Source organism: Notolepis coatsorum (assembly GCF_963971535.1).
Source record: "Notolepis coatsorum genome assembly, chromosome: 17".
NCBI classification, from domain to species: Eukaryota; Metazoa; Chordata; class Actinopteri; order Aulopiformes; family Paralepididae; genus Notolepis; species Notolepis coatsorum.
This window is the reverse complement of record NC_140181.1, coordinates 13,306,763-13,321,762: the sequence shown is the minus strand read 5'-3', so window position 1 is coordinate 13,321,762 and position 15,000 is coordinate 13,306,763. Positions and strand designations below refer to the sequence as shown.

The 15,000-nt window shown below is 45.8% G+C and overlaps 1 protein-coding gene across 2 annotated transcripts in view; it reads right to left on the bottom strand.

Moving 5' to 3' along the window:
• Window positions 1–15,000, bottom strand: part of flna (filamin A, alpha (actin binding protein 280)) — a 161,371-nt gene that overhangs the window by 96,932 nt on the left and 49,439 nt on the right. The gene's annotated exons all lie outside the window — the stretch shown is intronic.

The window sequence follows — 15,000 nt, the reverse complement described above, 5'->3', positions numbered from 1 at the left end:
TAAAAGGGATCTTCAGAACACAGTAAAAGGGATCTTCAGAACAGTAAAAGGGATCTTCAGAACAGTAAAAGGATCTTCAGAACAGTAAAAGGATCTTCAGAACATTAAAAGGGATCTTCAGAACATTAAAAGGGATCTTCAGAACACAGTAAAAGGATCTTCAGAACAGTAAAAGGGATCTTCAGAACATTAAAAGGGATCTTCAGAACACAGTAAAAGGATCTTCAGAACAGTAAAAGGGATCTTCAGAACAGTAAAAGGGATCTTCAGAACAGTAAAAGGGATCTTCAGAACAGTAAAAGGATCTTCAGAACAGTAAAAGGATCTTCAGAACACAGTAAAAGGATCTTCAGAACAGTAAAAGGGATCTTCAGAACAGTAAAAGGATCTTCAGAACAGTAAAAGGGATCTTCAGAACAGTAAAAGGATCTTCAGAACACAGTAAAAGGATCTTTAAAAGGCAGACAAAACCCATCATCATCCCGTGGCTTCAGAAAACACATGGGTGTCAGTTAAAAGTGCTGTAAGTGGTGTTTGTCTTTGTTAAAATAAGTGTTTGCTAGCTATCCATGCAGACAGCCATCACAGATCACACGGATAGTGTGTCTAGTCAGTAACATGGGTCTCCCAGTCCCTCCTGCTCTGCAGTAAACAGCCATCACTGATACAGAGTGTCTGGTCAGTAACATGGGTCTCCCAGTCCCTCCTGCTCTGCAGTAAACAGCCATCACTGATACAGAGTGTCTGGTCAGTAACATGGGTCTGACAGCCATCACTGATACAGAGTGTCTGGTCAGTAACATGGGTCTGACAGCCAGCCATCACTGATACAGAGTGTCTGGTCAGTAACATGGGTCTCACAGCCATCACTGATACAGAGTGTCTGGTCAGTAACATGGGTCTGACAGCCATCACTGATACAGAGTGTCTGGTCAGTAACATGGGTCTGACAGCCATCACTGATACAGAGTGTCTGGTCAGTAACATGGGTCTGACAGCCATCACTGATACAGAGTGTCTGGTCAGTAACATGGGTCTGACAGCCATCACTGATACAGAGTGTCCGGTCAGTAACATGGGTCTCACAGCCATCACTGATACAGAGTGTCTGGTCAGTAACATGGGTCTGACAGCCATCACTGATATAGAGTGTCTGGTCAGTAACATGGGTCTGACAGCCATCACTGATATAGAGTGTCTGGTCAGTAACATGGGTCTGACAGCCATCACTGATATAGAGTGTCTGGTCAGTAACATGGGTCTGACAGCCATCACTGATACAGAGTGTCTGATCAGTAACATGGGTCTGACAGCCATCACTGATACAGAGTGTCCGGTCAGTAACATGGGTCTGACAGCCATCACTGATACAGAGTGTCTGGTCAGTAACATGGGTCTGACAGCCATCACTGATACAGAGTGTCTGGTCAGTAACATGGGTCTGACAGCCATCACTGATATAGAGTGTCTGTCTGGTCAGTAACATGGGTCTGACAGCCATCACTGATATAGAGTGTCTGTCTGGTCAGTAACATGGGTCTGACAGCCATCACTGATATAGAGTGTCTGGTCAGTAACATGGGTCTGACAGCCATCACTGATACAGAGTGTCTGGTCAGTAACATGGGTCTCTGATCCCTCCACTCTGCAGTAAACACTAAATACTAGGGCTGACCCCTATTAGTCGAATACAAATTATATTTTTTTATTATTATTATTATTATTATTATTAATCATTCTTTCCAAAAGAAAAGAGGCCTAGAAGCGTGGCTAACGCTAATGGCACGCATACCAGAGGCTAACTGCCTAAGAAAACGGGCACAGAAAGAGGATTTCACCATCTAATGAACACACTAGACTAGACAAATATCAAGATGTATCCATCAGTGGACCAATTGCATGCATTTGCAGAGGACAATAAGCCTTCAGTCAGACATTAAGCACCCCCACAGCCCAAATTGAATGATAAAAAAAAAAAAAAAAATTAATTTAATTATACTTTTTTTTCAGATTTCTTTTTCTCATAGTCGACTATCGGCTAATTTCTGCCAATCATAGTCGACTATCCAAATCCTTAGTCGGGGACAGCCCTAGTAAATACATTTCCTGGTATCCCTTCCCACTTTATCCAATCAGGAGAGAGAACCCTAGATATCTTTACTTATTTCAAGAAATCTTGCCACAGGACAGAGTGTAGAGCTCAGAGCAGAGACAGGACAGAGTAGGGGTGGACGGTATGGTCTAAAATTTATATCACGGTATAATTTGAAGCATAGACGGTAACGGTATATATCACGGTATCATCGTTTTTGATAAAAAAAAAATTTATTTTATATATATATATATTTTTTTATAAAATATATATATTATATAATTAGACTTGTACTTGTATTATCTGCGAGACATCGCCACCACGCAACAAGCTCCACTGTCTGTGTGTACTCTAGTAGCCTCCAGCTACGGCCAGGATTCCCCGGAGCTGCACCTGGACCTATACTCGAGTAGCCTCGAGCAGAGCTACGGCCAGGATTCTCCGGCGCTGCACCTGGACCCTATTATATTGGAATAACGTTAGCAAGCCCTCAGCTCGAATACGCATCGAATCAGTGTTATAAGACATTGATATCAGGAGCTATCCGGCTAAGCCGGATATATAACGTTAATACAACGCCTCAGTGAATTATTTAGTTCAATGGGACATTTCGTTTTGAACGGTGAACTAACTTGCGTTAACGTGAGCTAACGGCTAACAGGTAGCACACACACGTCTCTCTCTACTAGACTTTGTGGAGCGTTTGTTGATGTCAGGAGCTATCGGTAGCTGGCCGACTAGATACCGTTCGGTTAGACAATGCCTCATCATGTATTAAACTAAAAGTGAATAGTTGACTGGGTCATTTTGTAACGGTAGCTAAGCTAACGTTAGCTCAGGGAGACGCCGCCGACAGCTGAGCTCTCGTGTCCCGTCCCACTAGACTACTAGATCCGTGTTTACATGCGTGCGGTAGGGGCTGGCACGCCCACTGCGCGAAGCCTCCTAAATAACTTTTTCCAGTTCGCACATATCTATTATCTATGACTAATTCTATCTATTTTTAGGGGCAAATGCGAGTGAAATAGTCGCGCTGTGGTTACATGACGTCATTGGTATTTTAGAGCTGCACTACCGGTTTAGACGGTATAGTCAAAATCCATACCGTAGAGCAAATTCATACCGTTTATACCGTATACCGTTTATACCGTCCACCCCTAGGACAGAGTGTAGAGCTCAGAGCAGAGGCAGGACGCGTCTATATTAATCCCAGCCGAAGAGTGCGTCGCGTTTCTCTGATTGGCCATGACGCCCATGTGACCACGGCAGCGCGAGAGAGCGGCAGTGCGGAAATAGGCTGCATCCTCCACGTCAAGAAAGACAGACAGGCATTCTCTGCGACAAACCCTAACCTTAACCAACTCCGAAATAATGCCTAACCTTAACCCTAACCTTAACTTAACCCTAACCTTAACCAACTCCGAAATAATGCCCAACCTTAACTTAACCCTAACCTTAAGCAACTCCGAAAGAATGCCTAACCTTAACCCTAACCTTAACCAACTCCGAAATAATGCCTAACCTTAACCCTAACCTTAAGCAACTCCGAAAGAATGCCTAACCTTAACCCTAACTTAACCCTAACCTTAACCAACTCCGAAATAATGCCTAAACTTAACCAGCGAAAGAATGCACGTTTATAGCGAGAGATGATAAACGTAAAAAAAGAAAAAAGAAATTGAAGTGATTCGAACTTGTGACCAACCGCACCGCAGGCTCCACAGCACGGCGGCGTACCAGTTGAGCTAAGCTTCGATGGAAAAACAGCAGGGATTACGGCTACATAATGCTGCAAGCTCTGCTGCTCCGCTCCGCCCGCGGGGCGTGTCGCGGCCAATCAGGGAAAACGCGGAAGCACTCGGCAGCACTCTTCGGCTGGGATTAAAGAATAGGCAGACAGGACCGAGAGACAGGACAGAGTGTAGAGCTCAGAGCAGAGACAGGACAGAGTGTAGAGCTCAGAGCAGAGACAGGACAGACTGTAGAGATCAGAGCAGAGACAGGACAGACTGTAGAGCTCAGAGCAGAGACAGGACAGACTGTAGAGCTCAGAGCAGAGACAGGACAGAGTGTAGAGCTCAGAGCAGAGACAGGACAGAGTGTAGCGCTCAGAGCAGAGACAGGACAGAGTGTAGAGCTCAGAGCAGAGACAGGACAGAGTGTAGAGCTCAGAGCAGAGACAGGACAGAGTGTAGCGCTCAGAGCAGAGACAGGACAGAGTGTAGAGCTCAGAGCAGAGACAGGACAGACTGTAGAGCTCAGAGCAGAGACAGGACAGAGTGTAGAGCTCAGAGCAGAGACAGGACAGAGTGTAGCGCTCAGAGCAGAGACAGGACAGAGTGTAGAGCTCAGAGCAGAGACAGGACAGAGTGTAGAGCTCAGAGCAGAGACAGGACAGAGTGTAGCGCTCAGAGCAGAGACAGGACAGAGTGTAGCGCTCAGAGCAGAGACAGGACAGAGTGTAGAGCTCAGAGCAGAGACAGTGATGCAACCGCAGACCAGCCCAGACAGGAGGACAATTCACCACTTGCACACTTGTGTGTATCTGTGTATCTGCGTGTGTGTTGGGGGGGGGGGGGGGGGCTTTTCCTGTTCCAACTCCGGGGATCTAGAACAGAGTAAGGAAGTAACTAAGTGCTCTAGTAAGAATCTAGACCTGTATATATATTATATTGTGTACAGTTTATTTTTCTCATATCTTTATATTCAGATCGAATTGTATTGCCTATATTTATGTCTTTCTACCATTACCCCTGCCCATACCTGTACCTCCCCCCTATGACGACCGAATTCCCTCAAGGGATCAATAAAGGAATATCTTATCTTCTTTTTTTTATGATCTTTTCCCCCCCTTCTTTTTCCGTTTTTTTCTCCCATCCCAATGCTAGTCGTTATGCCAATTCCCAATCCCCTTCCTGGTCATTGCGCACTCTACCCCCTACCGTCGGTCTGGGAGGGCGGAGACTATCACATGCTTACTCCGACACATGTGTACCCAGCCCACCGCTTCTTTTCACCTGGCAGCGGCGCGGACTCTCACTGAGAGAGTGTAACGTGTTGAGAGAAAACGGTGCTTTTTCAATGTATGTGATGTATAGATTGGGGAGAGAGGACCACAGCTAAAAACGGTGGTAATGAAATGTGCATGGTTCGCTTTAGAAAACGGTGATAGAAGAAGAGGCAGTAGCCATCACTGCAGAAGGTTTAGCAGCCAGCCGAATGTTTACATTCCTTGTAAGAACATAGATAACAGAGTGTAGGCCCAGAGCAGGAGGAGAGGGGTGACCTCTTTAATGCAACAGTGGATGAAACGTTTAATGGTGTGAAAGGTTAGCAGTCGTCATGACAGCACGTCGCATGACAACCAGGAGAGGGGCGGGGGGCCGTCGTTGCTACGACGAAGACCTATAAGTCGAACGGTGTTTCCGGGTAGGGCAGACTAGAATCTGACCGAGAGCGAGTAGGACTGAGATCACACAGAGGACCTTCTCTCCTCTCATCACGAGAGAGGGGGGGGGGGGGGGGGGGAGGAAGAATGCCACGACATCAGTAGCTTCGGCTACCACGAGGATGGTCTTAGGCTAACGAACAGGCCTGAACACTATTGGACTGAATCACAAAAGGACAATCTGAACACACCGAAAGATCATTAGAATAGACTCTTCAAGGACGATACAATTTGATAACATCTGATAACATCTGATTATGAGGTTTCTGTTTAGAGAAATAAAACAACGCTTCTCCTCACAAGGTATCTCACGTTGTCGAAGTGTCGAATTCTTACGGAAGTGGAGGAGTATTATGGTTTATGGATTGCACTAATGGGGGAAGATAAGGATCTTATCTACCAGTATCGGAGACGTCAGGACCATTAAAAGTACACAACGCAGAGGAATTGGATGGAGAGCCAAACAGACGAAGACGTGATACTGGCCAGTTTGATCAGAATCTAACAGATGGTGCCGTGACCCGGATTTGCAAGAGATTAAAACAACGGGAACAGTTGGTTGTTGATGACAGCCAGAAAGCAAGAGATAAGAACAACGGATAAAGACTTTTTCAATAATGGGGCGACAGTGGACAACAGTCATCAATGTGTGGGAGAATCATGATCGAAGCAAGGCCGGTCAGCCCTGGGAGAGAGCGGCGAGTCGAGCGGTCAGGAGGCGAACCAGCGCTGTAGGGGAAACAGCGCTCCGATCAAAAATGTGAGTTCACTGTGCACACGGTTGTTTTGATTTTAACGCCAAATAAAAACGAACAGATAGTGAATCCGTAAACGTAAACATTTCTAGTTCGACACAGAGAATACCAGCTGTGATAATATGAACAGAGAGCCATGGTGGAAATCGAGGGTGTTATCTACAGAGAATGAAAAGCAAACGAGGCAGGCTGCACAGTTTTGGTTTAAGGAGGGTAAATGCGAGATGAGGAAAGGGGGGGGGGGCGCTTGAATCAGATCGAAAAATTGTTATGGCGGGACTGTTTTCATAACAGAAGGAAAGTCGAAAGGAGATTGTACCAGTGTGTATTATGTCCGATCAGGCAAGAGTATTAGTCTGAGAAAGCGTCCCCTGATAATGGATAGGAAAGAAGGAAGGGCAGCGGCCGTTTGTTGAGAGAGTAGCCATTTGCACCGAGTCAAAATGGCCGCAGAGCCACGAGGGGTTTAGAATCAGGAAGTGACACGTCACCTACAATCCTCTAGACTGAGTTTTGGCCGCCATCTAGGGGGGCAGTGGGATAATACAGGCAAATGGAGGAGTAGGTCGCCACCTAGTGGCGGAGGGGGGGGGGGGGGGTAGTGCTGGGGAGTTTCCATTACCCATAGGGGAATATTTAGAGTTTAATTCAATTAAGGAGTTTAATTGCGGAGGGGGGGGGGGGTAGTGCTGGGGAGTTTCCATTACCCATAGGGGAATATTTAGAGTTTAATTCAATTAAGGAGTTTAATTGCGGAGGGGGGGGGGGGGTAGTGCTGGGGAGTTTCCATTACCCATAGGCGAATATGTAGAGTTTAAGTTAATTAAGGAGTTGAATTTTTTCAAAATTACCAACTGCTTGTGTGTATACACGGTGGTGTATGTGAGAACTTTGTAAAGGAACTCAAAGTGTGGTATATAGAGCGACGGGACAGCTCCAGGGCGACGGTAGACAGCCCCGTAGGGTATATAGAGCGACGTGACAGCTCCAGGGCGACGGTAGACAGCCCCGTAGGGTATAGAGCGACGGTGACAGCTCCAGGGCGATGGTAGACAGCCCCGTAGGGTATAGAGCGACGGTGACAGCTCCAGGGCGATGGTAGACAGCCCCGTAGGGTATAGAGCGACGGTGACAGCTCCAGGGCGACGGTAGACAGCCCCGTAGGGTATAGAGCAACGGTGACAGCTCCAGGGCGACGGTAGACAGCCCCGTAGGGTATAGGGCGACGGACAGCTCTGTTGTATGTTAGATGATAGTACGAGTACGTATGTGAGTTAGGAGCAGGGAACCAACCTGCTCTGTTGTATGTTAGAGCGATGCAAATAGTTTTAGGCACTGATTCTGGGTTTTTTGGTTGTTGCACTGTTTTTGGGTTATCACAAAGAGGCGGGAAGAGGGTCCGTGCGTGAGGATACCAAGTGCGTGGGATGCCAAAAGATAGGGGGACAGGGCTTATGTTGTGTGCTCGGTTGTAGGTTATTATCATAATAATAAGATCGATATACAGGTTAATTAAATAAGTTTAATTATGAAATAAGAGGGAGTTCGATCTCCAGTGGGGCCTTCTCACACCTAATAAATAGGCAGAGTCTTGAGGGGACACGTCACCAGAAAGAACTGGCGCGCGCTGGGGGTCAACCGTGGGACAAACGTAGAGCGCCGAGTGGGTATCGTTTAGCTGCTGGTGTCACGCCGGAAGACAACAAAACAGGGAACAGCCCTGTAGGATTAGATATGGGTGTTGAGAAGGTGGGGGACTAATAGAGAACAAATAGCGCCATGGGCTGTAGGACACTCACACCGTCCAACAGTCTGAAAGGGCGTGGCCATGGCAGGGGCTTGCAGAGGAAAAAAAATATATAGAGAACGAGCTGCAGGCCCAAAGCCACGGTAGACTAATAGAAAACACAGGGTCGAGTGTACAGAAAGACTGCCGGTGTTGTGTTTCTGCTTTCAAGGGGGGAATGACACCGACAGCGATGGAGATGGCCAGGAGACAGACTGGAGGAGGAGGAAGCCGCAGGGGCCAGGCACAGCAGCCTGGTACACAGATGATCCACGACGAGAGGGAGGAGACGGCGGCGGTGGAGATGAGCCTCAACCAAGATGACCGACAGGGCGGAGATGACCGACAGGGCGGAGATGACCGACGAGGCGGAGTCCAGCGGTCGCAGGCGGTGTTGCCCAGGGGAGAACGAGGCAGACATCGGAGGGGCCTTCACGGCGGAGATGCTGTTTAGAGAGCGTTTTGAAACAACAGAGCACGGGCGGTGAATCATGAACAAACAGGGACTTCCTTTCAGAGTCAAGCAGGAGATCGAGAGACGAGACAACAGCGAGAAGTCCTGTGTTCATTGATTAGGAGTATGAGATATAAATGGAGGATTCATATATAAGATATATGTATAGAAGGATATATATATATATATAGAAGGTAGATATAACTGAGAACAGTAGAACAACAGGATATAATTATTGGGAGCAGACAGGGGGGCTCCAATGGTTATGAGTCGTTGGATGTTGTTGGTTTTGGTGGTCGGTTTCGGTTCCCTTTGTGCACGAAGGGGGGCGCAAACAGACATCAGGCAGCAGGATCACTGGGTTGACCGTGGGCCGTCTTTGTTTCTTGTGCACGAGAGACGAGGTTGGTTTGCTTCAACCACAGGCTATTTTTGGCATAATTAATTGAAAAACCAAATAATGATTTATGATTCTGAAGGGGTGATAAGAATCAAGGGGGGATTGAGAGAAAACGGTGCTTTTTCAATGTATGTGATGTATAGATTGGGGAGAGAGGACCACAGCTAAAAACGGTGGTAATGAAATGTGCATGGTTCGCTTTAGAAAACGGTGATAGAAGAAGAGGCAGTAGCCATCACTGCAGAAGGTTTAGCAGCCAGCCGAATGTTTACATTCCTTGTAAGAACATAGATAACAGAGTGTAGGCCCAGAGCAGGAGGAGAGGGGTGACCTCTTTAATGCAACAGTGGATGAAACGTTTAATGGTGTGAAAGGTTAGCAGTCGTCATGACAGCACGTCGCATGACAACCAGGAGAGGGGCGGGGGGCCGTCGTTGCTACGACGAAGACCTATAAGTCGAACGGTGTTTCCGGGTAGGGCAGACTAGAATCTGACCGAGAGCGAGTAGGACTGAGATCACACAGAGGACCTTCTCTCCTCTCATCACGAGAGAGGGGGGGGGGGGGGGGGGAGGAAGAATGCCACGACATCAGTAGCTTCGGCTACCACGAGGATGGTCTTAGGCTAACGAACAGGCCTGAACACTATTGGACTGAATCACAAAAGGACAATCTGAACACACCGAAAGATCATTAGAATAGACTCTTCAAGGACGATACAATTTGATAACATCTGATAACATCTGATTATGAGGTTTCTGTTTAGAGAAATAAAACAACGCTTCTCCTCACAAGGTATCTCACGTTGTCGAAGTGTCGAATTCTTACGGAAGTGGAGGAGTATTATGGTTTATGGATTGCACTAATGGGGGAAGATAAGGATCTTATCTACCAGTATCGGAGACGTCAGGACCATTAAAAGTACACAACGCAGAGGAATTGGATGGAGAGCCAAACAGACGAAGACGTGATACTGGCCAGTTTGATCAGAATCTAACAGTGTGGAAGGGTCACACTACCTCTCCCAGATCCTTCCCTCGCTGTGCAGGCGCCCCGACCGAACTGTAGGAGTCGCTGTTTTACAACGACCCGGACCCACCCTCGCCGGGGTTTCCCACCCGCCGACTCTGCCAATCGAGCCAGTATGACAATCGAGCCAACGCCGACAGCCGGATTCGATACCAGTGTCTCTCGCGTTGGGTGACGAGCACTTAGTCCGATGCGCCACCCAGCCGCCGGAATATCTCATCTTCTGATAGAATCTTAAAAAACAGGAGAGCTGATCTGTGATCTGTGGAGAGGGGAGTTTCTATGGTGATGTGGCCAGACATCCTAGATCAGAACGCCGACACCGGAGGGCCACAGAGCACATGCCAGCTTTAATCCCCCAGTAGTCCTAGTCCGGGTGGCTTGGTCCCTGGACTTCCGGTTCGTCTCCCGTTGTTTTGTTGTTTTCATCGTCTCTCCGGACGTGAATAATTTCTACACAGAAGCTTAATATAATTCATCTAGCGTTCTCATTATACTGTGAGCTGTGGTGGAGACAGAGAGAGAGACAGAGAGAGAGAGAGAGAGAGAGAGACAGAGACAGAGACAGAGAGAGACTGCCCAATGATAAGGAGAAAGTACATTACTGTTGTGAATTGACTTGAATAGTCGTGTGTGTGTGTGTGTGTGTGTGTGTGTGTGTTCATGTGTGTGTGTGTGTTCATGTGTGTTTGTGTGTGTGTGTGTGTGTCTGGTCCTTGCAGGTTGGTGCTTGCTCTGGGAATGTGTGCCGGCAGAGGAGGGAGGGAGGGAGTGGCGCAGAGCTCGGCTCCAAAACACCAAAACACCACCAGTCCCAGCGTCTCCTGCACAGGGCGGTGGTTGTGGAAGAGCCATCAGGCCGAGAGAGAAGCGCAGACTTGTTCATCATTGGTACATATTGATTTACAAGGCAATTCTCTGTCTCCTGCCCTCTTACTCGTGGACTTATAATATGGTCCAGAAAAGTGTTCTCTCAAAGTCTGCTCCTATCGTCTGTTCCCAATGTTCGTACTGAAATGGGAAAGAGGGCGTTTAGTTATTCTGCTCACTCGGCTTGGTTGGAACGTGTTACAGAATGACCTGAAACTCTCCGACTATGTTATCACTGGATGCTTTTAAATGCCTCATGAAGGAACTAGAGGCTGAATCAACGGTCTGTCGTGGTTTTGATTTGCCCTAATAGTCTATTGTTGCTGCCCGCCCCGCTAGCCGGCCTCTGGCTCTGATATTGGTTGTTTTCTGTATTTATGTGCAGCCTTTGTGTTCCCGTGCTGCAGCTGCACTTGACCAGGTCTCACTTGAAAGATTGTTTATCTGAATGTGACTTTCCTCCTGGAATTCCTCGTGGAATTTGGTGGATTATATTAATATGTACTGTGGTAATTCCATTAGGGCCGTCTTAAATACTTCGAAGCTTCGTTTGATGGGCATGGGATTCGAATGTGAAAATTAATTAGATAGTAAAAAAAAATATATATATATATTTTTTTTTGCAAAATCAACTCTGCCTCTCTTTGTTAACTACAACAAGCAATGCCGTTTGTTATTTAAGATGAGGTCGGACTCGGCACTGACAGATTTGTGTTCATTGTGCTGCTTTTATAAAGCCTCAAATGACGGCTTACAATATTTCATGAAAGCAAAGTGTTTTGTTTGTCTAAGATTTAAAACTTTACAGCACTGACAAAGTTGAACCAAGTGCTGTACAAGTCCCACAACATAATTTTTTTTTAAATAAATAATAAATTATTATTATTATTTTTATCTCGAAGCTTCGAATTAAAATCGAATCTCGGCTCCGAAGCTTCGAATTCCAAAAAAAAAATCGAAGGTCAGCCCTAAATTACATGTACGAATAAATAAATGATGAAATAAAAAAAAAAAGGTGAAAGAATACACGTAACACGAAATAAACGTGTTTTCACCAGAGTGGAGCACAGATAATTAATGAGTTCTACATCTCATCCGGTACAGAGGGACAGGGTTGCATGCTAGCCTAGCTTAGCACAAGGACTGGAAGCAGGGGGAATCGGTTAGCCTAGCTGACCCAAATTGGGACTTTAAAGGGCAGATGATGACCGATGCTTATATTAACGTATATTAAGTGAACATTATATTAACGTACATTAAGTGAACATTATATTAACGTACATTAAGTGAACATTATATTAACGTACATTAAGTGAACATTATATTAACGTACATTAAGTGAACATTATATTAACGTACATTAAGTGAACATTAAGACAGTCTGGTATTAGAACTGGTTTTAAAAAGAACATCTTAAATCGCAAAAGGAACTATATGAGCTCTGGTAGCCTCGACCTCCTGAGAAATATCTGATTAGGAACTATAGATGAGTCTTCCTATAATCCTTTTTACATATCCCTTACCTACTCTTACTAGTTACGCTGCTGGCCAGTATGACTTACTACCATAGTGTCTTCATACCTGCATCACTGTACATATTAATACTACAACTCTGTACATACATCTGATTAGCACTATTACTCAGTAGTACTAATTTATATATTTTATATCCAGTTTAATCACCTGTACATTGTATATTACTGTTGCACTTTACTGTTACATTTGCACTCTGGTTGGATGCAAAACTTTTTTGTTGTACTGTACTTGTGCTGCATGATGATAATACATTTGAATCTAATCTGTATGAGGACAATACATTTTAATCTAATCTATATTATGACAATACATTTGAATCTAATCGAATCTATACGATGACGATACATTTGAACTATATGATGATAATACATTTTAATCTAATCTATATGATGACAATACATTAGAATCTAATCTATGATGACAAACAATACATTTGAATCTAATCGAATCTGTATGAGGACAATACAATAGTATCAGCACCACTAAAGAACCTACTGTACAAGAAAGCCTAACTTCACTCCAGACGGTTCCCGTGTGTATACTGTGTGTGTACTGTGTGTGTACTGTGTGTGTGTTGGTGTTTGACTCACGTCTCTCACACAAAGAAAGCCACTAAACATGAGCGGAATCTTCTGCATTCCCAGCAGACCACAGTGGGTCCTGAGAGCCCATATACGGGCACACTGCTGTGGGGGGGGGGGGGGTGATTGATTGATTGAAAACTTTATTAACAGATTGCAGAATGGGTACAATACAGTACGGCTCAATACACACAATTGTTAAGGGGATGCAGACCAGAGAAAGACTTTCGTCTCGTTTACATCAGGGTCCCCCATTTTCAATTCATAGTGAATTGTAAGTAAGGGTGCAATTAGCACCGTGCAATCCATTCTTTGTGGATCCCACCCTAGGTGTGTGTGAGTGAGTGTGTGAGAGAGTGAGTGAGTGAAGGTTGCTGGATTCAGCAGTGTAACCAACCATGGCCTCAGTGAGTGGAGTGAGTGAGTGAGTGAGTGAGTGAAGGTGTGAGTGAGTGAGTGAGTGAGTCAGTGAAGGTGTGTGTGAGTGAGTGAGTGTGTGAGAGAGTGAGTGACTGAAGGTGTGAGTGAGTGAGTGGCCGAGAGATAGTGTGAGTGAGTGAGTGAGTGAATGTGAAAGAGAGCGAGAGAGAGAGAGAACAGCAGCCAAGAGTTCAGTAGGGTGACTTGGCTACTGTGTGACTCTGCGTGTGTGTGTCTCTGTGTGTGTGTGTGTGTGTCTCTGTGTGTGTGTGTGTGTGTCTCTGTGTGTGTGTGTGTCTATGTGTGTGTGTGTGTCTATGTGTGTGTGTGTGTCTATGTGTGTGTGTGTGTGACTGTGTGTGTGTGTGTGTGTGTGTCTCTGTGTGTGTGTGTGTGTCTCTGTGTGTGTGTGTGTGTGTGTCTCTGCGTTTGTTGCCGAGCTCCTTTTCCCAAAACTCCCATGACTCATCGGTTTGAGCTGCCGCTACCATAGAATTACTGCAACCCCTCTGACATCGCTATGACATCATCGCGACCCCTGAACCCCCCTCCAGATTCTGACCCAGCAAACGGGAGGGGAGAGGATCAAGAGCAGACACATGATGGACCGTCCGGGACAGGGACAGTAACAGGGCTGTGACTCGAGACAGGAGTTACAGGATTTCTATTCGGATCCCCGATAGCTTCCAAGAGAACGATCGCTAGTCTTACCGGGGTCCGCGATTAAGTCAAATAGTTGATTTAATAAAACAAAAATCAGTAAAACGGCGCTCTCGCACACATTAGTAGTGAGAGACTCGAGCAACGCAAGCAACAAAAAAAAACACACTTCTACCCATCATGTCATAATGATATATCTGTACTACTATGCACTCAAGAGTAACACTCGAGCTCGACACTATTCGACAAACTGACCCTTAGCTGTCGAGTCGTACCCTTCCTGCTGACTTTGTTGGACAGAACTTGCAAGTGGGGCTTTGGATAGAAGCGTTGAGCTAAATGACTCAATGTAAACCTAGGGTGGGATCCACAAAGAATGGATTGCACGGTGCTACTTGCACGCTTACTTACAATTCATTATGAATTGAAAATGGGGGACTCTGATGTAAACAAGACGAAAGTATTTCTCTGGTCTGCATCCCCTTAACAATTGTGTGTATTGAGCCGTACTGTATTGTACCCATTCTGCAATCTGTTAATAAAGTTTTCAATCAATCAATCAACCTGCCTGAAAGCCTGTAGGACTAGCTGCCTGAAACCAGACTAGCTGAATGAAACCCCATCAGACTAAACAGTCAAGAGGAAGTGTCACACATTCCATACTAACCTTATCACACACACACACACACACACACACACACACACACACACACACACACACACACCCCCCCCCCGACGGTACGTCAGTAAAGCTGCATTAATGTTCATTTTATATCCAGGGCACTTGGTTTCCACGCACGCAGTAAATCCCTGTAATAAATCCTAAGAAAGTAATAAAACATTGAGGAGATTCTTTTAGAGTTTAAACTAATTACTCCGGGGTCTTATGATAAACAAGGCATTGTGTTCAAAAACTGCATGCAGATCATAGCCCTGGGTTCAACAGTCTCTACCGTCTGCCTGCCTGCC